A 23393-nucleotide genomic window follows, 5' to 3' on the forward strand; every position below is an offset into this window, starting at 1 on the left:
GCAGGTCAGCAGAGAGAGACAAAGAATGGATATGAACAAAAGAGGGAGAAAACTGCATGACACTCCCTTCTCCTCCAAAATAAGAATCTAAGAGTGACATTTCACCTCTCCAAGCATGACTTCTTTCACTGTTTGAAGCGTATTTGTTTGGAACAGAGCAGTGTCAGTGAGAGAACAAATCTTGTGTGAAGCTTAACACTTACTTGCTCAAAGGTACATTACCTACTCCCATCTGTTAGGAAGAAACTCCATACTTTTCATCCAGAGCTCAGAGCATTCACCTTTAGGTCATAGCCACAGAGCAGGTATTTTTGTAAGTTTCTCTCCACAAAATGTTTCCTCTATTTGCTTTCTTAGTTTGGACAATGTTACAGAGGTGCCTATAAGCCAAGCAGACTTGTTTCACTAGGGGAAACAAGAATTCAATTCAAAGAAAAAGTTGACTTGTTAATGGCACCGAACGAGACCAACACTTTCTCCTTCCTCTCCTTTTCAACAGGGCTTCAAACCATCTTGCACTCGGTTTCCGCTTTCTGGATGTTTGGGGGGGCTTTGTCTTATAGGGATACCGATTAATGTAAATGACAACCTACAATTTAGGACACATAAATCTTAATCAAAGGGCAAAGGGAAGGGAGAACAGAAAGTTTAGTTGGTCTAGCCAGAATAAATGAGATTTGTTTCACTCTTATGTCCTTTTTTGAAACTTTTTTCTTTTTTAGATTTTATCTATTTATTTGACACAGAGAGAGAGAGAGCACAAGCAGGGGGAACAACTGAGGCAGAGGGAGAAGCGGACTCCCTGCTGAGTAGGGAGCCCAACACAGGGCCCATCCCAGGACCCCTGGATCATGACCTGAGCCGAAGGCAGACCCCTAACCGACTGGCAACCGAGGCACCCCGTATTTCCTTTTTTGAAGAATTAAATATAAGTAACTCAATGAAATCAAAGTGATTTCATGTGGTTTATGGAAGTCATTATTAGTCATACCTCCTATCTTCAGAGGCTTTAAAAAAATTTAATTATATTTAGTACAGTCTTTACTGAAACATCTTCCTTTTCTTCTTTTAAGCTCCAATTACATGGTGCAAATGCCACCAAGTAAAGGGCAGTGATCAAACAAATAAAACAGCATCAACAGGCAGTTGATGGGAAGGGAAGGCAAGAAAAAAAATCTGTCATCTCAATACGTTCTACAGTTGCCCTGAAATAGTTTCTCTCCCATTTCTCAGGAAACAGGCTGTAATTTCAATCCCTACAACCAAGCTCATTATGAAGAACAAAGGAATTTGGAAACCAAGAACTTTCAGGATGTAACCACGCCTAAAATAGGTGTATACATAGTTCAACAGCAAATTGATACTTCTAAAACAGCTATGGAAGTGATACAGCAAGAAGCATCCATGTCTCTTTGTCCAGCACAAGCCAAGCTTTGCTTAGGGTTCCATCCTACCTGACTCAGTAAGGGAGATCTCACAGTTTCAGGACCTGGAAATAGGACCCCAAGTGACCAGCACGGTGACAGACCAACCTGAACCAGAGAGGCTTCTGGGAAGGTGACCTGCAGCACAGAACATAAAATATGCAAGACAGGGTCACAGAAGTATGTTATTTTTATTTTACTTAAATGTATTGGTTATTTATTTAGTATTAATTGCCTTTATTAAAAAGTTTAAGGGTATATAGAATCCGAATGGCAGCAGAAATAATTTTGGTAAAGCACTAGGAAAAACTTAATTTTAAGGAATAGAACAACTGGATTTTTTTTACAAGGGTTGCTGAGTCTCTACGCTGGAGAAATTTAAAGAAACAGTACAGATAAAAATCATGACCAGTGACACCCAATCCTGCATCCCAATCCTAGACATCGAGGGCCAGTTTGCATCTGCTCTCTCTCCACCTCCACACATGTAAAGCTCCTGAACCTCAAACTCAGTAAGCCAGAAACTGAATTCATCATACTTCTCTTACAATCTTCTCTTCCTTCTGATCCCCATATTTCTGTTACCAGCTCTATAACCTTCCCTGGAGTCCAGCCCCGAGAAAGTACACTCCATCCCTCACCCACCCTGGATACCTGGCCACCCAGGCCTCTGGTCTTGTAGAAGTTCTGCAATTTCAGCCTCCCCTCCCCCAACCCCCTCCCCTTCCAGGCTCACCCCATCACTTCTCTACCTGCAGAACTTCCTCCTAGCCAATCCCTGTAACAAATGGATCTGTCCTACTGATCCCTCTTAAAGCACAGCTCTCCTTCACTAGGCAAACAAATAACATTGTTTTAGTTTTCCATGGCTACTGTAACAAACAGCCACAAACTAAAGAGCTTAAAACAAAACAAACTTCTCTTACATTTCAGGAGATCAGGAGTCTCAAATGAGTCTCAGACTAAAATCAAAGATGGCAGCAGGGCTGTGCTACTTTCTGGAGGCTCTACAGGAGAATCATCCTTCCTGCTTTCATTTCTTGTTTCAAGGTCCCTTCATCCATCTTCAAAGCAAGCAACACTGGACCAAGTCTCCTTGTACCACCACTGTTCTAGTTCTCTTATCCTCGCTCTTCCACAATTTAGGACACCTGTAATTACACTGATTTCACCTGGATAATTTGGGATAATCTCCTATTTCAGTTAGCTGATCAACAACCTTAATTCCATCTGCAACCTTAATTCCCCTTTCCCTGTAACCTAACATCTTCACAGGTGCTGGGAATTAGGACACAGCCATCTTTGGGGTGCTGCTATTCTGCTGACCACAACCACCTGATACAATGCACCAAGACAGGCAAAAGTTAAAAAAAAAAATGCAGAATTTGCTGTCAAGAAAATCACACTAAGTCCTTTGATACCAAGTGTTAATTGGCTCCCTGTTGTTTAAAGAATTAAGTCTAATCCACTTAGTCTTACATTAAAGGCTTCCATGATTTCAAAATACTTCTGCAGCATTATCTTCTACTACTTCCTTGTAGTACCCTACACTGGACTCAAACTACAGAACTCAGGAGCACCAAACACACCTGGGATTCTCCACAGTCTCATGTAATTTGCTCTATCCAGAGGCCCTCTCCATTCTCCTGTGCAAATTATTCTCATTTCTTAAGACCCAGATCCAAAGCCTCTTAGCTTCTCTTTATCTCTGCCTTCTCAGAAGCCCACAATGCCCTGTTCTGCCAAATTGGCAGATCCATCAGTGACAAAAGAGAACAAGTTTAGGCAGAGGTAGTTTTGGGTGCTGTTCTACAGCTAGCTGGGTGACTCTGGGCAAGCTATTTCAACTTTCAACCTCACTTTCAACATTTGTCAAGTGAAAAGGCAGGCTAAGTTATTTCTAAATTCTTTCCCTTTTTTTTTTTTTTTTTAAAGATTTATTTATTTAGAGAGGGGGAGAAAGAGAGAGAGAATGTGTGGGGAGGGGCAGAATCTTTTGAGCAGACTCCGGCTATGCTTGGAGCCTGCCCTGGGGCTCGATCCCATGACTCATGAGATCATGACCTGAACTGAAACTGAGAGCCGGATGCTCATCCAAATGAGCCACTCAGGTGCCCCTCTTTCCCAGTTCTTAAGCTCCATGAAATTGACAGGACTTGTACCCACTTCTCTCCATCCCCAAAGCCACTGTTCTGGTCATCTAGACTGGATTAATGCACTCCCTCCCGATGGATCATCTCTGCCTCCAGTCTGGTACTGCTCCTCACTCCCCAAAAGCATCTTTCTGGTTACTCACCTCCTCACAACCAGTTAAAAGCTTGCAGGAAAATGTCCAAACTCCTCAGTGTGGCCCCCCCAGGGCCCATGTGATCAGGCCTCTGCATCCTCATCTGGTTTTCCTCACTGACTTTTTCAGTTCCTCACATGCTCCTCCATCCCCCAGCCCCTCTCTCAGAGCCTCTGCTAGAATACTCTGCCTATTTCCTTTCCACCAGACAGATTCCTGCTTATTCTCCAGGCAACCTTTCCTGATCCTCCCCATATGAATTAGGTGTCCTTCCTGTTCTCATGGCACCCTGCACTCAACTCATAATTCCCATCACTGTAGTATTGACACCTATTCACTTGTCAGTATCCTCCCCCTGAATCTAAATTCCACATGGGCAGGACTGTCAAACTCATCTACCACCTGTGGTATAGATTGGGGGTTACTGCCTAACTTCTGTATAGAGTAGCAGGACTTCTAGCTGCTTATGGCCAGAATCAACTGAGACTTTTCCAGCTTCTCTTGCAGCTAATGTAGTCACATGTTTAAGTTCTGGCCAAGGAGACAAGCAAAATTATCTAGGGGCAGTTTCTGGGAACCTACCCTAAGAGAAGGCATGGATGACCCTTCTGCCCCTTCTTTGTCCCTTCAGCCTGCTGGCTGGAAGATGGGGCTATCACACTCTAAACCTGCTGCACAGTGAGCTAGCAGTGAGCCTATGGATGGTTAAACCAGTCCTGGACCACCTCTGCAACCTTTTATGGGAGATATAAACTTCTACCTTATTTTGAGATCCCCCTGCTGAAGCCACTATTGTTTTAAAATCTGCATCACTTACAGCCAAACCTTACTGTAAAAGACATGGCCATTTCCACAGTACCAATAATTATGTTGACTCAAGTACACACCTCACCTCTTCCGCTGGATTATAATCTCTTTGCCAGTGGGTGTACGGTCATGTGTCACGGCAGGATCTATACTCCTTAGCAGAGGGTAGCACACAAGATTCCTCAATGGTGAGGGAGTGTGAATGATCAATGAATTAATGATCGTGTGGCTACTGACACAGGCAGGCTTTGTCCAACCTATACAGTCTACTTCAACCTGGAATCCACGTTGTGGCCAACCAAAATAAGGTTAAAAAAGTGTGTCAGCTTCCATCACTATTTTATCATGAAATAGCTGTATGTCAAGATACCAGAGTTTACTCTATTCCTTCCCTGGGCACAGTGCCACAGGTGTGGTCTCTCACTGGCATATTCTACATGAACGCTTGGAACACATGAAACACAGACTGCCAACTGCAAATAATCACACGTGTCACCTTTGCTCCTGGCTAAGTGGGAGGTCCGGCAATTTGTACGGTCTGAGGGTTACTGCTGCTCTTCTCCCTCAGCTAGGAGTAGGAAATGGTAACCCTACAGGCAGGGAAGCCAGCTCTCCACAGTCCCCTGCTAGGTGGGCTCCTCATTCCTGAAATATTATGCATTCTCAGGCTATCAAGGTACACTCATCTCCACACAGCCATGAGCACAGATTACTGAACTGATACTTGAAAGCTACATCTTTAGAGACACAGTCATGCAAATAATTGCTAGACAGCTACCACCTGCCTGATGGTCTATACGTACCGAGGACACAGAGATAAACGTGCCAGACACTGAGCAAAGAGAACAGGAAAAGCCATTCTTACATTAAGAATGAGGAAACTGAGGCACACAAAGGTTAGGTATTAGAACTAAGGTTAAACAAGCAGGAAGGGGTGGGAACATCTGATTCAATCAAAAGGATCACAGGCTCTAGGGTGTGAGGATTTGACTCACGAAGAATAGGGCTTTTTCTGCTACTAAATTCACTTTACTTTTGTGTTTATTGTTTTTGCTGGGGAGCACCTGGTGAGGAGGCATTCAAATACAGCCTGTGCAGAGTAGAGATGGGGACAGACGGGCATATTTGGAGAAATGGAAGTCTGTGGTGTGTTGAGAGTGAGGAGTGCACACAGGAAAGTGGCAGAAAATGAAGCTGGATCAAGAACGGCCCCGGAGAGAGAGAAAATGAAGCTTTTAGGATGGAGTGAAAGATCCTGTTAACATGTCAGGATAACACTGTGACAAGAGAGTAGGGACCAGACCATAGGGGCGACAGGAAGGAGACAGGGAGAAACTACAGTTGTCCAGTTAGGAACCAAAGTGCTGCAAGGTTTGGACGATGGGAGGGGAAGGGGCCGCAGAGAGGGACAGAGAGGAGCCTGCAAGGACAATACTTGGTGACTGACAGCTAGAGTGGGGGAAGGAAGGACATGGCTGATGAGAGAGAAGGACCCAGACACCACTGCCAGCTCGAAGGCTTGGGCAAACTGGTGGATGGTGGTGCTCCTGACCAAGCTGGCTAACAGGGCAGAGAGGTTTGGAGGGCATCCAGGTGAACCTAGCTGATGAGAAGTGGAGTCTGAAGCTCAGAAGAGGTGGATTAGAAAGAAATGAGATGGAAATTGGGTGGACAGTCAAACCTATGGCCACGTATATCACCCACTGAGATTGGTCTTCCAACAATACTTTGCAATTACTCACCTAAATCTTGAATTTTGGGAAGCCCTTTAAAATATGCCAGTCCCATTTCTCAAAATGATGATAAACTCAAGCATGAAGCTCTGTACGAAGGCTCAGTGAAAAGCACCCCTCTCACTGTGTACTGCATTCATAGCCGTTATCCTTTGGGGCCACTGAGCCTATTGCAAACCTACCACTCCTTGCCAAGTAAACAAAAAGGAGCTGATCTGAAGAGGAAGCAAGCATAGTATTTATAGCATTCTCCTTGGGACATGGAAGTCCTGAGATACTGTGTTTAAGGGGCTCTTTGGAGAAGCTCTGACCTGTTTCACAGGGCAACCACTGTCTCCTCTGCAAGCATGCTTCAAGAAAATCAATGGCCAAAGTCCATCATGGACATCCAGATCTTTTGCATGCCTCCAATGGCTATCTTAAAGACTAAGCTTAAAGCGTCTCTGAAATGCTTCATATTCCTAAACATCTAAGTCAGACTGCCAATTGCAAATAGCTGGGAGATAAACATTTAAGGGGCTTTTAAGCTTTTCTGCTACAGGCAGCTACTTATAATTCTTATCTGATTGCAGTCTCTTAACTGATGTGATTACTTGAATATTCAAAGTAAATTATCATGTTCTTCAAGCTAATTCATATGAATACACAAAAGCAGCATCATAGCCTTGGTTGAAATTAAAAGAGGGTGGAAAAATATAATTTACAAAGATAGGTTATGCAACCCCCAGGAGAAGTCTTGAAGGATTTAAATTCGAGCCTGTGTAACATAAGTAAGGCACGTGACATGAAAACACATTTCTTTGTTTAAACTGAATCCAAACACCCACATTTTACAAATGTTACTTGTGTATGGAGGTGAATGAGGAGAGGGAGAGGCAGAGTTCAAATGTGTTAAAACACACACACACACACACACACACACACAGTTTGGGGCGCCTGGGTGGCTCAGTGGGTTAAGCGTCTGCCTTCGGCTCAGGTCATGATCTCAGGATTCTGAGACCGAGCCCCGTGTGAGCTCCCTGCTCAATGAAGAGTCGGCTTGTCCCTCTCCCTCTGCCCCTCCCCTTGCTTGTGCTCACTCTCTCTAATTTAAAAAAAAAAAAAAAATCTAAAAAAAGAGAAGTTTGTCACAATGTGGCATTTTTAAAAGTAAACACAATGTAGTAATCATTTATTCATCTCTTCTACAGAGTGTGTCCAAAGCCAAGAGTTACCACCTGGTCACAGTCCATGTTAATATGTAGGCCACTCTGAATTTTGTGATTCTCTTGTTTTAGGAATTGTGGTACCCATAACCATCATAATGTTGTTAGATCTACTGACCCACACCCAGAAAGAAAATGAAAAGTTCTAAGAGAGTCTAATAATCCCAAGAGAACTAAGGGTGGTGATAAACGTGTCTATCTTGAGCCTGAACAGGTGGCCCTTAAGGGGCCCTGTGTCAGAATGACCTACTAGATGTTTTCAAACTGCACATGACTTACACCTCAGTCCAAGGGAAATCAGACAAGCTGGAGACAGAGGCTCCCTAGAGGATTTGGGTGCCCTTCCCTCCCAGCCCACACCTCTCAGGTCTTATACGCCTTGTAAATCAAACCAGCTGCAGCTGAGGCCAGGTAAGGAAACTGATGCTGGATGCCCATGGCCAGCCACACCAGTCCAGCCTACTGGCACCTGAGCTTTTGAGCACGGATTTTTTACACCAATGATTCTAGAGCTCTTCCAGAGCTACACAGTACCTGTGCTTCTGATTACCTGATTGCAGAATTCTGAAAAAAGGACTCGGAGAAGAAACAAAAGGTTACCCTTTCAAGACTGATGATAAATGTTAAGAATTAGCTTTCTTTGTCTAAACCTTTGTTTAGTTATTGTCAAAAGTTCTATATTGGTTATACTGTCAACCTCTCAGAATGTAATGATGAATAAGAAACTCAACTTTGTTTCCTCTAGTTCTCTGTCTAGAGCTGCAAATGCAAAGATGCCTGCCTGGTCTCAGAGGCTTCCTGTGGCAGGATGGCTGAGAGCGGACTATAGCCAGACTGCCTGGATTCGAAACCTGGTTCTGCCAGCTAGTGGCTGTGCAGCCTTGCACAGGTCACTTCACCTTTCTTAGTTTCCACATCTGTAAAATTGGGGTATCTACCTTCTGGGGTTTTGTGAGGCCAAAATAAGTATCGGTAGAGCACTTTAGAAAAGTGCCTAGCATGTGCTATTGAACAGCTATATTCAGCACGCACAGAATAGGCTCATTCTTTTTATAAGTTGCAAAGTACTCCATTGCCCAGCTGTAATTTATTCTTCTGAAGGACATCTGTATCTTACAATTGTATCTTACAATCTTTTGTTATTGTATCTTACAATTGTATCTTACAATCTTTCGTTATTACAAACAGTGCTTCAAAGGACATCCTATACAATAGAGAGATCTTTTTACCATGATCATCAAATGCAGTCCCCTACTTAACTTTCATATTTAATACTGACGGTTTGAACACCCTTCCAAAGTAGGCACAGGTATTACCACCTCCAAGTTCTACCCAGTCATAAGGGGCAGAGTTGGAACCCCATCCAGATGTGTGGCTGCTAACCTGAAAGGCAGCTGCTTTAATTCACTTCCCACAACTTTGCTTACTTAAAACAAAACAAAACATACTAGACGCTCTTATAAATGTACCTCAGATCCACAGTAAATATTTAGAAGTTCTGTAAGAAAGCAAACTCAAATTTTCACAGAGGTTCATATCTGCTCACAAAAACGGCAGATGGAGGTAACAACTTCTGTAAATATAAAAGTAATTTATTTCTTCTGCCAAAGACTGGAGCAGAAGTACCCTGAACACTACCGCCTGGGGACATACACCACACTGCCACACTCCCAGAGAAGTAAATGAATAATTATCGAATTTGGTATCATGAGAACTATTCTTTGGGGAAAGAGAAATTCATAACAATTACTCTGTAGTAGCATTTGCTATGCCAAGACAAGAGGAGAACAGGTACTCTGGGGTTCAGCATAACAGATACAATAAAGACCTGAATGGCCAATTCTTCAGCATGGCTTTAATTAGGTCTTTTTTTTTTTTTTTTTAAGATTTTATTTATTTACTTGACAGAGAGAGACACAGCAAGAGAGGGAACACAAGCAGGGGGAGCGGGAGAGGGAGAAGCAGGCTTCCCGCCAAGCAGGGAGCCCGGTGCGGGGTTCGATCCCAGGACCCTGAGATCATGACCCGAGCCGGAGGCTGACGCTTAATGGCTGAGCCACCCAGGCGTCCTAATTAGGTCTTTTTAGTATGGGCTTATAAAGATTGTCCTGACAGGGTGAAATTGTTGACAATGGGGACAGGAAAGGGCAACTTCATGGAGATGGAAACTGTAACCAGCATGTGCTAGCAGGAGGGTGCTAACGTAGTAGAAGGATTATACTTAGAAATTGCAGGTGTTTCAAGAAAATGGTTATTCTCCTAACGAGAGAAAGCATGACAGTACCAGCACTAAAAACATTTTTTAAAAAGAAATGATTTCCTAAATCCCTGTCAGCAAAGACATCAAACAAAAGTACAAATGTCTAATTTAAGAAAGATGGTTACACATCACTGTACTTCAAACACAAATGGCAGGGGCCTGGGGAGGAGGAAGGGTGGGAATTTAGTCTTTCTGAACCAAACAAATCTCAAAGGAAATACACACGAGTCAAAAAAAAAAAAAAAAAAAATTCCCATTGAGGAAATACGCCAGCAGGAGCCCAGTGGGAACCAAACAGTTTGCTAATGATAACATTTATGGGTTCAAAGGGGGATCATCGGGGATATGTGTGGGTGAGTGGGGGGGAGATTCCATTACAAATACTCAAAATTAGGTCAGGTTACCTTCCTAAACAATTTACTTTGCTAGGCCAGAACGCGTCCAGCAGTTAAACTTAACCCCTTAAAGAGAAAATTGTAACTTCCATCACTGATTTTGACATTGCTTTTCTAAGACCTAAATGCTTTCAACTTCCACTCTCTACCCCTAGTCAAACAGACAAGGGATTTGCTTTTGGCAAAAGTGAAAATAAAAAATTTTAGTTCTTGGAAGTCGCCTTAATCTTTTAAAGAAAAAAAGACCAATACCCAGAGTTGACTTTCTCTTGGTTGGTGGCAAGTTAGGATAGGAAGCCATGGCAGCCAGGTTCTATACAAGGGTGAGGCCCCCCTACTTAAACAACTATGCCTTCCCATCTTCTCAAATTACTTCAGTTGTAATAAAGAATTATGTATGTGCTTTACTATAATCCTGTATCATGAGGCATCACTGATTTTCCTATCTGTTACGCAAGCTGGGTAAGTCAGCTGATGGATAGAGCCCAGAAGCCTTGGTTCTTTTTTTTTTTTTTTTTAAAGATTTTATTTATTTGACAGAGACACAGCGAGAGAGGGAACACAAATGGGGAGTGGGAGAGGGAGAAGCAGGCTCTCCGCAGAGCAGGGAGCCCGATGTGGGACTCGATCCCAGGACTCTGGGATCATGACCCGAGCTGAAGGCAGTCGCTTAACCAACTGAGCCACCCAGGCGCCCCCAGAAGCCTTGGTTCTTACTTCTGGCTCCAGCTGCATGAGCTTTATCAATACTGGATTTTCCTACTCTCACCAATGATACTTCATTAAAAGTTGAGAAGCATCCCGATTTCAGTAATATTAATGTGTGAAGTGCCTGCAGTGATTTTAAGAGGTCACGGATTATAACCTGCATCTCTACCAAGATATGTTAAAATATGAACAACTCCGAAAATGGATAAAATGGGGAAACACGTAGTTGTAGAAGGGCAACAAAAAGAAAGTGGCCAACAGAGGTGTGTGTGTGTGTGTATGTGTGTGTGTGTGCCGCGAAGCAGCTTGTCCAGATATGTATCTGGGCCATTTGCATATTACACCTGATTGCAAAGCTTCCTTTTTCTTCCTCTATAACACCACGTTTCTTTGACCACTCAGTCTTATGAGTGCTCTTCGTCTTGTTGGCCCTCAAATCCATTGGTCTCCAGGTCTCATAGGTCTTATCCTAGAAATAATCTAATACAATTAATTTGCTCTCTCCAGCCTGTGCTCATGGCTGTAGCGCCACCTGGGGCATTCTCACTGCCCTGGCCACCTCTAACAGCCTCCCAAACCATCTCCACCGTCCTAGCATCCGTCCAAGCCAATCCATCCTACACATTCTGGTAAGAGTCATACTCCTGGAGCACTGCATTCATAATGTACTCCTAGTTCAAAAGCTTCAGTGCCACTCTGTAACCTCAGGAGAGAGGGCAGGCTAGGGGCTCAAGATGACCTGGACTCGAATGTTCTGTGACCCTGGCCAAGTGTCTAAACTTCGCTAAGCCTCCAATTCTTCATCTGTAAAGTGGGAAGGCTCACGGTACCAATTAATAGCAATTGGAATAGCAATTGGGTTTGACACATAATAAGAGCTCAGTAATAAACAGCCATTATTATCATCAACAACTTGTCTTTCTAACCTTTTCTTCCACTTCTGTACTATCAGCTTCAGCCAACTGGGCTACTTGCTTTTTGCCCAGTGATTCCACAGATGTTTGCTCTCCAAACTCCTTCTCTCCTGGAATGCCTGTCCTATCTCTTCAAATCAGTAAGATTCCTCTATGACATTTAAGGCTACATTCAAATGTAGACTCAATTCTACCTACTTTAATCCAATCATCTCTTTAGTACTGACATCTTGGAGGCCCTTACAGTTCACAATGTGGCTGACTTCCCCCATGTTCACACTGGCCCTCACTGAAGGTATGGTAGCAGCCCAATAGGTGAGGTGAGATTTAAATCCACTTCCTCAGTTCTGGGATGGGTCTCCCAGGTTATCAGATTTCCATTGTTTTAGTTATTACTTCAAGTAACCAGGTTTAAGTTAATCACCTCAAAGCCAAGGACCCTCTTTGAAAGGTGGTGGGAAGTGAAGTGCCTACATGAGAGTATGTTAATGGGGGTCCAGATCGTTGCTGGCAGTCATCTTGCAAAACCAGCCTATGGACTATGGATAGAAAGTTTTGCCCTGAGGATTTTTCAAGTCAGGTAGTCATTTAAGCCCATTTGAGTCAGGTTTTCTGTTTCCTGTACTGAAAGCATCCTAACCAATCTTATAGTGGTAAGCACTGATATGTCTAACATAGATAGCTCTGCCACATAAAGCTTTCCCAGACATCCTCACGAAAGTCCTCCAGAAATCTGTGTTTGACCCCTTTTTAGTCCAAGGCATAGATTTAGTATGGGTATGAAAGGATTAACACATCAAGTAATTCAGGAAGACGTTTGGAGTCAGAACTGTGTCATTCAACTTTGTATATAACCTCTCCTAACATACACAAAGTACACGTAACTGATAAGTCAATGAATAAAAAAGGCATCTAGAAAAAAAGGGAAGGGAATAGATTTTAGGTAGATCTGAAAGATGACAAGCTGTTAGGTTGACTAGGTTAGATTTTTAAGTTAAAGTGTAACAGAGTTACATAGATGGCACACAGCCGACTGAACAAATCCTAGTGACTTCATAGGGATACCGGAATTTGTACCTGTGAAAACCTAAAGTTTTGAATATTTTCCCAGTTACTTGAGATTCTTGAGATTTATTCTTGGCTACATCCTCTAAATCTCACTGCCCCTTCCCCAGGAAGAAAAATAAGGAAGCATTTATTAAACCACTATTTGGTGGACCCCAAGCCGAGCTTTCATTTGTAGCTCCTGAAATCTGTAAAAATTCTGCAACAGAAAACACCCATTTATACATAAGAAAATTGGGTTAAGGGAATGAGGACAGTATTTGAAGTCATAAGGCACTTTTCTTGAAAAATCTGTCACATTTTAATATGCTTTCTACTTTCACTTTTCAGCGAAGTTCCATATTCTATAAAATTAGCCATCTGTAGCCATCAATAACATTTTCCTTTTTGTCTTCAGTTAGAAATGGAAGAGGAATGAAAATGCAAAAAGAGAAACGGTACAAGAAAAGCTCCCGGCAATGAGAAGTTATAATCTGGGGTAAGAACCTAAAAAGGGCCATGAGCGACATTTCTCCTTCAAGTGCGGAGCTTTCCGGGAGAATCCCAGGCAGCATCTGAGCTGACTACAAAAGTGATTCACTCGTGTCCTAATCGAAGATGTAAAGTTAGTGTTCGTCCACAGCCATCGAATGCAAAACCGGCTACGTCGGTATCTGCAGATTCTGCACCAAATGCTGTTGGCTGAGATGTGCAAGCAAAACAAGTGCAAACCAACAGGTTATCTACCAAGCAGTTAGGTGAACAAGTTACCAAATCTAACAAGCCAACATTAGCTCTTCCGTACAACCCTAAAAAGCACTTCCTGCCACGGGTCCGTTATTTGATAATTAAGGTTGCTTCCTGGCCACAATCCCCCCGCCCACCGCTGGCACCTCTCGGTTCCCCAGCCCAGCTAATAAGTCAGGCACCGGATTCTTCCATACCGGATCCCCAGGTATGGAAGAATCGTACTCCCGGAGCACCAAAGTTGGCATAATGCATTCTACAAATTTGCAATCAAGAAACGGGGAGATGAGCTTAACTATAGTCGTGAGAAGGGGAAACCATCACCCTTAAAGTGCAAGAGCACGGAACGGTTGCAAGAGACGGTTTAAAAAGAACAACTCTTCCTCCAGGCACGACTCCCCCCGCCCCCACACCCGGACGCGGGGACAGACGCGGCAGAGAGGAGGGAATCTTACAAGCGTGGAAACTGTAAAAGGGCACTTTTCCTTACAAGTCTTAACAGCCACAACCCTAGGGCTTCGCCGCCCCAGAGCCGCTCCCGCGCCGCGCGCCTCCCTCCCGGCCCGCCGCTCCCGCGCTGGGACTCCCCAAAGGGCCGCCCAGGTCGCCCTCGGGTCCCCTCCCCCCCCCCGCTTCCCTGCCGGCCTCATCCCTCTCCGAGTACCGCCGGGCTGCTGTTCTCTGGTTTTAATAAAACCCGAGTGGCCCTGACCTGGCGGGCTTCCCTCCGGCAGGCAGACGCGAGGAGAGGAAGGGGAAAAAGGAAAGGCCGAGAGTCCCCTCACCGCCGGCTCCACGAGCTCCGCGCCGGGCGAGGGAGGGCGCGCCCTGGCTCTCGGTGCCGAACCGACCCGCGACCCGACAGAGGTTCTCCGAACTCAGTGACGTTTCGTTCTGCCCCGAGAGCGCACTCGCCCTTCCGGAGGGCGCTTCCCTGCACTTCCCATCCGCGAGTTCATCCCGACAGGGAGGGCGGACTCGAGCTGAGAGCCATCCCTCCCGCCTGCGGTCTGGGCACAGCGTGGGTCCCCGCGGCGCCTGTCAGCGTGCAAACATGCCCGCCGGATGCTTCCCCTCGCCGAACAGGTGAGACTGCAGCACGGTGGGAACTCCCGAGGCGCCCAGCCTCACCCTGGCGGCGGGCACCGCGCTCCCGCGCCCGCCGTCGGTGCCCGGGGAGCCGGGCTGGGGCCCGCCGGAGCCGCCGGGCTTCTCCTCCACGCGGATCGAGCGCGGGGCCGCGCCGGCAGCCGTAACTCTGCCCTGGGTCCGGTCCTAACCGCGGTTCGCAGCCCTCGCGTCCGGGCCGCGCGCTCGCGCGGGTGTCATGGCCGAGCGGCGGCCCCCGGCAGAAGTTTCCAGGAGCTGACGGCTTACCTCGTAGTCCGAGGGGCAGCAGCAGCTTTGAGAAGCAGCGCGGCGGCTGCAGGAGCGCCCGTGGCCAACGGAGCCGCGGAGGATGTTAGAGGGAGGCACCGGTAGCGAGGAACCGCCGCGATGGGAAGAGGAAGGCGCCGGGTATCTACAATCAGAACGTGGGCTGACCGTGACGTCACAATGGCGCGGCCAGCCAATCGGGGCCCGAAGGCTGAATCAAGCGCTATGATGTCATGCGGCCCTGGAGCCAATAGCGAGACAATAGAACTTTCGTGATTGTAAATTCCAGAATCCGAAGCAGTGGGGAGCCAAAGCCCGGGTTGGTGCCCTCGGGTTCACGTGTCTCCGGGCAATTTTTCCCCCCCTTTCTTCCTAATAAGCCTGCGTGGAACGCAGAGCCTGCGCAATAGCAGCGGTGAAGTTCCTAATGCCCTGAACTCTGAATCTCTGAAAGCCAGGCTGGGCAAGGTTGTGTGGCCGCATGTGGACGGCAAGAAGCCCACTTTCGGAGCCATCTCCTTTTTGATTCTGAAAGGGATCCAGTTTTCCTTGGTTTTAGCTGAAAGGGTTAAATACCTACGGAGACCACCGGAGCGAAGGTCTGCAGTTGAACCAGGCAACAGCGAAAAGCGCTCAAAATTGATGTTATAGCTTGGCTCCCTTGTGGTAGGTTTACTGTGATTTTTCTTGGGGATTCTTATTTTTCCTCAGAGGTCACTACCAACTTCATTTCTACTCTAGGAATTATTCCTGAGGCTTTTAAAAGGAGGAGAGGTGGTGAAGTAAGTGACGCCTTTTCAGCTAGACATTTGTAAGCACTTAAGGCAGAGTGCTTTGTGCTCAAGGCACACAAATAGATCCTCGCTGTTTTTCACTGGTGTTGAGTAACTTCAGGGCTTTGTCATCCTAGTATTTCACACTTTCCCTATATCAAACCCCAGAAATTAAGCCTTTCTCCTTGCGCCCTCTTACTACATGTCCATTGACGCAGCATGGTCAACCATTTAATGTAAGCAAATTCTTTTACATAATCACAATTTAGTGTTTATCAGGTACCAGCTGTGGTCCCGGCACTGGGCCATTGCAGTGAGAACATAGGTGTACAAACTGTATACAAATTAGGTTATTTAAACATACACAAATAATTGAGACTTTTGATAGTCAATTGTTCAATTCCACAAACACTGAGTGGCTTCAGTTTGTCAAATAAGATGCTAGGTGTTAGGAATAAAAAAAACTTGAAGGAACCACTCTGCCTGTAAAGTGATACAGTCAGGAAACAACCACCATGCAGTGGTAAATGCTACAAGGGAAACCGAGATAACACAGATTAACTAAGATTTCTGATAAGGGACATGTGAAAAGCATGTGCTAGAAGCATAGAAGAGTTTGGCAAAGATATTTTATTTATTTATTTTTTAAAGAGTTTATTTATTTGACAGTGAGAGATACAGCGAGAGAGGGAACACAAGCAGGGGGAGTGGGAGAGGGAGAAGCAGGCTTCCCGCTGAGCAGGGAGCCCGATGCGGGGCTCGATTCCAGAACCCCGGGATCATGACCTGAGCCGAAGGCAGATGCTTAACGATTGAGCCACCCAGGCGCCCCGGCAAAGATATTTTATTTATTCTTCACTCTTCTGCTAGCAACCCAAGGCCAGAGTTGGTTCAGCTCTCTGTTGCCCTATCCAAGTTCTTTCCTAGTTTTAAAAGTTTCAAATTTAACTTGGTATTCCAAAAATCTCAAGTTTTACAATACACTCAGTTGTTTTTATTGTGCTCACGTATCAGTAAAATGTTTTAAGCCTGTACTGCCAAAATATTTGTGTTTATTTTTAATTATGGACTTATATAACCGTCAAATCATACATTTAATATTTTTTCTTATGTTAAGGCAAAAGTAACTACCAAGTTCTAATATTTTATGCATGTTGTTTCCCGACTGTACCATCTGGCTCAAGCTTGTACCCCCACTTTAAAGACCACCACTTCAGGTTTAAACTCCATTTGAAGGGGAAACATGTTGAATTTTGCTCACTGTTTATCCACAGATCTCAGTACAGTCCCTGATATATAATAAGAGCCTAGTAAACATGTTTTGAGTGAGTGAATGAGTGAATTCTTACTCACTATCACCATCATCCCTCTGGTGCTTCCATTTTCTGTTCTATATTTCCAACCCTCTGTCAGATCGTGTCCCAGGACTATTGATTCTTCTTAAACCCAAGGTAGTAAAGTCATGTTCTCTTTCTTCCTCCAGCTGGAGAATTAAGTTTCTGAATACATATATGATTTAGGGAGAATTCCCCCCCTCCCCCCAGCCTGCAGCTCATCTTACACCATACAGTGTAAACTACCATGACCACAGTATGAATTATTGTAGATTGCAGCACTGTCACATTCATGGATAAAGCTTTAAGGAAAGCAGTAGAACTGAAATGACTCCCTGACTTGAATGTGGGGTTTTTTTTCCAAAATAAATCAAAAGAATGCCTAAAATTCAATATCAGCATTCAAGAAAAGTATTTTAATTAGTGTCAGAATCAGATTCTTGGCCAACCAGGTTCTAGACACTGTGCTGGAGCCATCCCAGTCCTTATAACCAACCTATCAAGAGTAAACCCAGGTAGGGTGCGGTAAAAAACCCTGTAACTCTTGCCTTTTTCTTTACAACAACCATACGATAGTCCCCAAGAAGTGATTGTTGAATTGTTTTCATTAAATAGTTAACTATTTTATTCCTTTTTGTCTTCTTCCTCCTACTTTATTTTTAAATTCTGGTAGCATTTTTCCTTCTGCTCTTAGTTTTCATCGATGGTTTGAAATCTCCTCCAACCACACACTTCCAAGCATATTGGAAAGTTACTTCAGGGGCGCCTGGGTGGCTCAGTTGTTAAGCATCTGCCTTCGGCTCAGGTCATGATCCCAGGGTCCTGGATCAAGCCCTGCATCGAGCCCTGCATCGAGCCCCACATCGGGCTCCCTGCTCCGCAGGAAGCCTGCCTCTCCCTCTCCCACTCCCACTCCCCCTGCTTGTGTTCCCTCTCTTGCAATATCAATATTGCTCTTGAGAAAGAAAGTATTTAACATCCTGGGAAATATGTTCCATTTTTATAGCATCTGTAGTTGAATTAAGAAATATAATTGAGGGGTGCCTGGCTGGCTCAGTCAGTAGAGCATGTGACTCTTGATCTCAGGGTTGTGAGTTTGAACCCCACGTTGGGTGTGGAGGTTACTTAAAAATATAATCTTAAAAAAAAAGAAATACAATTGAAAGTTTCATTAGAATACAATTCTTATTAATGAGACTTGTTTCATTTCAGGATGAAATACTTTATGTGCTTAGGAGGTATTTGTGTAACATAATGAAACCTGTCTTTTAAGACAAGGCATAAGTCTATGTTTGCCTCTGGACATTTGAAAGTTGACTAAAATATAGGACAAGCATAAGCTAGTTTATGCTAAGGATCTCACTATGAAGTCTCTGTTGGCTCCTACTCCCCCCCCCTTCTCGATGATCTTACTTTTTTCTTATCTGCTAATTTGTATTTTCTGTTACCTTGTTGCCAGGGGTTCCCATTGGCCTGACTTGTCTTTGTTAGAGGCAGATAGATTAAAGGCAGTTTCCTTTCCTCCCCAGAACAAGGAATCTTTTCTACACTTCCATTGTTACTCTGCTGCTACTCCTCTTCATTGTACTGGGATTTATCTCTATTCTTGTCCTTGAGTGTTCATCCTGATGGGTGTGAACTACTTGAAGGCACTGCCCATGCCTGGTCTACCATGTTTTCCCAATGGCTGGTAGAACCTCTGGCAAATAGCAGATGCTCATAAATATCTGTTGAATGAATGAACAATTTGAACTATTTCTGGATTCTCTAGTTTTTCTTCTCCACTTCCTTTTATATACTTTTTAGTACTCTATCCAGGAGCAACTGGACAATGAAAGGGGTCTGTGTCCTCAATCCTCTCTATATACATTTACTTCCTAGGCATTATTATCATCCTCTTTCATGACTTTGGGTTCTATCTCTACTGACTCCCAAATGTATTTCTCCCAAATGTATATTCTCCTGAAGTCTAGACTTATATACGTAACTGCCTATTAATGACTTTTCTTAGATGTCTAAAAGGCATCTCAAACTGAAAATAATAAAAAATGAACTCTTGATTCTCCCTCAAATCCATAGTTTTCCCCAGCTTTGTAAATGACAACTCTATTCATTCAGTTTCTCAAGCCAAACACCTTAGAGTTATGTTTAGCTTCTGTCTTCCTCTGACATCCTACATGCATGCATCAGGTAAATTCTGTCTACTCGATCTTCAAAATTTATCCAGAATCTTATTACTTTTCACCAAGTTTACCACAACCACTGGTTTAAGTTACCATAAACTGTTGCCCAGAATTTTCCAATAGCCTGGACCTCTACTGCTTTTGCCTCCTGCAGTCTATTTTCAACCCAGCAGCCTGAGTGATCCTCTTAAAACCAAAGCCAGATGGTGTCACTTGTGTACTTAAACCATCGATCAACCTCTCATCTCATTTAAGAGTAAAAATCAAGGGCGCCTGGGTGGCTCAGTCGGTTAAGCGACTGCCTTCGGCTCAGGTCATGATCCTGGAGTCCTGGGATCGAGTCCCACGTCGGGCTCCCTGCTCAGCAGGGAGTCTGCTTCTCTCTCTGCCCCTCCCCCCTCTCATGCTCTCTATCTCATTCTCTTTCTCAAATAAATAAATAAAACTTAAAAAAAAAAAAGAGTAAAAATCAAAACTCTTACAATAGCTTATAAGGTGCTTCATGACTTAGCACCTGTACCATTTCTCTGACCTTCTAAAGCTACTTTGTCTTCTACCTGCAATCACCTCCTTAGCACTAGACTTGCCTCAGGGCCTTTATCCTTACTCTTCCACCATGCCTAGTATAATCTCACCCCAAAATCTCCAAGACTTACACTCTTGCTCCATTCTGATCTCTCTAAATATCATCTTCCTAGAGAGTTCTCCTTAAACTCTCTAAATTTGCAACATCTCCCTCCCTGCCTCCCAAATTCTGGAAACTTTTTACACTGCTTAATTTTTCTCCTTAGCACTTATCATTGTCTGACATACTATATATTTACTTTTAATATTAAGATGGAATTCAAATCTCATTTCTCAACTTCTTCAAATGCTTAGCTATGTTAAAGATAAGATTTTAAACCAGTACAGATTCTCAATGTGTCTTTTACTTTGCTGGTTATTTCATAACGTTCATAACTTGATTTTTTAAAATTCTTTAACACATGAAAGAGTTAAAGATTTCTAGGGAGTAGACAAAAGCAGACAATAACCAAACTTCTAGCCAAAAATCATGTGCAACTGGCCAAGAGCAGCCATGTGGTGTCTATTGTTGAGGAATATGTTCTGGTTAAGCAGTGTGTTCTGCAAGTGCTCCTTATGATTTTGGTACTGGTGATATGCTACAGAATATGCTTTGCCCTTATTCTGTCATTCACAAAACAGGTTCTCCATATCAGAAGGTTATCATATCATATATGATTTAGTCATGCTAAAGATCATGTGATATTTTAGTTATATGTATTACAAAAGGCCTTGCTTTTGTGCACTTGCAATATCAGACATGCCCTTATATGGCAAAAACTGGTCATACAATTTCTTTTCACAATCTCAAGTTCACTGTTTGCCGAGAGTGAATGAATCATGAGACTCACCTGAAAATCTACAAGTGTGTGTGGCAGTTCAATTATTTTTGCAAACTATTTCTTGGCATCTGACTGTGAAGCACATTTTTTTTTTCAAATTTAAGTGTATTCCCTAAGGTTAGTTTCACTGAGTCAATTCTCTTTCAACTAAAGAGCATTACAAGATTGTCTTCTAATCGGAATGATTAAATGACACACTGCACTCTGTCAGATGTATCTCAATAAAATGAACTCAGGTATAAAATTTAAAAAGCTGTTAGATACCCTAGATGCATAAAACTGAGGCAATTTTAGGCTATTTAAAGTCTAGAAATAAAAGGTATAATAGTATGTCATTACTTTTGCATTTTGCTGATCAATAAGATTAACTTCTACATAGTCTTAAACTATAGTCTTTTCTTGATTTTTTTGTCTCTACCCCTCCTACCCTTTTTGCTTCCTTGAATGTGACCTAGAACAGAATGTTTCTTTCCTATTCTCCCCATAATCGGAGCACTCTGTGCAGGTCTTTTTTTTTTTTATTATCACTTATAATATTAATATTATAATTATTTGCTTATATCTCTCTGCCCCAACTCAAGGCCAGAAAATGTGTCATGTATCATCTTTGTTCCTCTAGCTTTGGGCTATGCCAGATATTTAGTAGACATAAAAGTTTACTGAACTACACTCTCAAAAGACCATTTACTTTCTTCATGATAAAGACAGCAAATAAGACATAAGAAGCTGTTTCACGGTATGCAAGGAAGACTTTTAGAGTCCCAAATTCATTTCATCAGCTTAATGTGCTCTGATAATATGACTGGAACTTTTTTTTTTTAAAGATTTTATTTATTTGTCAGAGAGAGAGAGATCACAAGCAGGGGGAGCTTCAGGTAGAGAAAGAAGCAGGCTCCCAGCTGAGCAAGGGGCGCAATGCAGGACTCGATCCCAGGACCCTGGGATCATGACCTGAGTCAAGGGCAGATGCTTAACCTACTGAGCCGCCCAGGTGTCCTGTGATTGGCAACTTCTGAAAGTGCTTCCAGTGATCTCTCGCACCTGATCTTCATGCCCAAGGGCTGGACCTAGTAACTTGCTCCTAACAGATGGAAAGAACATGGCAAAAATAATGGAATGGCTTTCAAAGATTAGTTTAGGAAAAAACTGACTGCTATCTTACTGGCACTCTTTGTCCAGCTTTTTGGATTGCATACTTTGATGAAGCAAATGTGCCATGTTGGACATGCTCACAAAACAAGAAACTAAGTATGGCCTCTGGCCAACTGACATCTAGGAGCTGAGGTCCTCAGTATGATAGCCCACAAGGAACTGAATCTTGCCAATGAGCACATGAGTGAACTTGGAAATGCCTCCTTCCTTAGCAAAGCCTTAAGATGACTCCAGGTCCAGTCAATATCTTGTAGACTGTGAAAACCCTGAAACATAAAACCCAGTTAAGTGAGCAATGCCCCAATTCTTCACCTATAGAAACTTTGACAGAAAAAAATATCATTTGAAGCCACTGTTTGGGGATCATTTGTTACAAAACAATAGACAACTAATGCAGATAAATCAAGAGTTTTACTTTTTAAAACAGAATCAGAGGGCGCCTGGGTGGCTTAGTCGGTTAGGCGACTGCCTTCGGCTCGGGTCATGGTCCTGGAGTCCCGGGATCGAGTCCCGCATCGGGCTCCCTGCTTGGCGGGGAGCCTGCTTCTCCCTCTGGCCCTCCTCCCTCCCATGCTCTCTGTCTCTCATTCTCTCTGTCTCAAATAAATAAATAAAATCTTAAAAAAACAAACAAACAACCAGAATCAGAGAATAATCGAAATAAAGTTTATTTACTTGTCGGAACAATCAATGTATGGCTCGTATTTTGATAACTATGTCAATATTTTAATTATAAGAAGTTGCCTTTCCCAATGTGCTTTTCTCATATCACAGGAAAACATTTACATATGTGGGAGTAGGTTGCCAAATTTCAAAAGGAGGAGGTAGAGATCAAGGCAGGCCACTTGGTAAACAAAGCAAGGTACTGCTCTGTGGAATGAGAGCTTACTTAGAAGGGACCAACATTCTCAGCCCAACATCAATACATATTTTTCAACTCAGAGGGCTAGTCAAGTCCTTCAAATTTTCATTTCATTTATTGCTTTGAATTAAGGCGTTGCAGGTTAGTAACTAATAAAACACAAGCAGAAAAACAGACACACACATTATATAAGAAGAATAACACACTGTACTTTCATTTACTAATAGGTAGGCCCAATTAGTTTATTGGATCAATTAAGCTCTGAAAGCATGAAAGCCTGGAAAGTTTCCTTGTGGTCAAAAAAAATTCCCAAAGACCAGGGATAAATGGTGCCACAGTGGATGTACAGGACAAACATAAAAATACAAAATTCATATTCAGGAAACACTCATGAATGCTCAATTCACTTTTTAAATTATCCTGGGCACCTAGTAGCATATCTGGAAATCAGTGGATGCTAAGTATATATTTACTGAATATTCTTTGGGGACCTGGTATGTGCCAGGAATTGAGATAATAAAACTACAATACTTGGTAAAAAGTGACATGCCTTAAGAAATGCAAAAAAAGTGCTATGAAAATTCAGATGTTGCAGAGGATGAGAAAAGGGGATTGAAGCATCAGGGCCTTTACAAAGGCTATACTCTCTCCTTAAAACTGCTCACCTCCCCCTTTTCCAGGTTTCAACTAGGAAGTCACCCTTTCAGATAGGTCCTTCCTATTATCCTGGGTAAAATCAGTCTCTCTTTGCATTTCAGTCACTAGTTAATACTTAGTTCACA

The 23393-nt window shown here is 43.4% G+C and overlaps 1 protein-coding gene across 4 annotated transcripts in view; it reads right to left on the minus strand.

The window, feature by feature from the left end:
* Positions 1-15064, minus strand: part of ELOVL5 (ELOVL fatty acid elongase 5) — an 84761-nt gene extending 69697 nt beyond the window's left edge. The window contains exons 1-2 of one of the 4 annotated variants that reach the window (XM_034991488.1): positions 14902-15064; positions 1455-1562 (exon numbers count right to left, since the gene is read on the minus strand). The gene's annotated coding sequence lies outside the window, so the exon portion shown is untranslated. Of the gene's footprint in view, positions 1-1454; positions 1563-2350; positions 3358-14309; positions 14332-14901 lie in introns of those variants that run through there. The other 3 variants (XM_034991489.1, XM_034991487.1, XM_034991490.1) reach the window with 3 other exon arrangements.
* Positions 15065-23393: the final 8329 nt, after the last annotated feature.

Source organism: Mirounga leonina, unplaced genomic scaffold (genome assembly GCF_011800145.1).
Source record: "Mirounga leonina isolate KUSES-001 unplaced genomic scaffold, KU_Mleo_1.0 Mir_53, whole genome shotgun sequence".
NCBI lineage: Eukaryota > Metazoa > Chordata > Mammalia > Carnivora > Phocidae > Mirounga > Mirounga leonina.